We start from the raw sequence: 874 nt of genomic DNA, 5'->3' as shown, positions 1-874 counted from the left end.
GAGAGAGAGAGAGAGAGAGAGAGAACGAGAGAGAGAGAGAGAAAGTGATCAAGTTAGACAAATAAGATATACAGAGAGATAAATAAATATAGACATAGATAAAGTTAGAGACATATATATAGAGAGATGGATAGAGTGATATAGACAAATATAGACCTCAATGACGCTACAAAATCGAAAGTAAATATTTAAGAAAAACTTTCAAATACTTGAATGTAATATAAAATGCAATATTTTAATTTTTTTATGATCAATGGATGTGAGGGAGACAATCAATTTCTGAAAGTTATTTCGCATAGAGTTACATCCCTTCTCCAAGTAACCCAGGGACGGGTATTTTCTGTCCCCAGGAAGCCCGTTAATCATTATGTGAAAACTTTTAAGAGTATATGGCCATACAAGAAACATAAATAATGTATTTTCTCAGTTTGGAGAAAATCAGTTGAAAAATACGGCCGTTATAATCTTCTAGAAACACAGACAGAACGGGATTTATATTATAGATACATACGTGTATATGTGCGTGCGTGTGTGCGTGGATGTACATGCATATGTGCGTGTGTGTATGTATGTGTGTGTATATATATATATATATATATATATATATAAGGTTGAGGAGGGTATTGGATTTAACCAAATCCCGGAGGATACAGGTAATACCGAGTAAGTGCTATATACCGATTAGTTTGCCCCAATCGTTGTATGAACAAGATTGGGTATTATAAGTCGTGTATTAGCATGTGTATATGCAAATATATAAAAACAAAAGGATAAAGAGAGCAAAGGTAAGGTTGAACAATTTTATGGATAGAGTCTTACAGTTGTTTCTGGGAAGATCCAGTACTTCCCTTCATCGGAGACAAAAAAAATAAAG

This window comes from Octopus bimaculoides, chromosome 6, assembly GCF_001194135.2.
Source record: "Octopus bimaculoides isolate UCB-OBI-ISO-001 chromosome 6, ASM119413v2, whole genome shotgun sequence".
NCBI classification, from domain to species: Eukaryota; Metazoa; Mollusca; class Cephalopoda; order Octopoda; family Octopodidae; genus Octopus; species Octopus bimaculoides.
Note: the sequence above shows the minus strand (reverse complement) of the source record.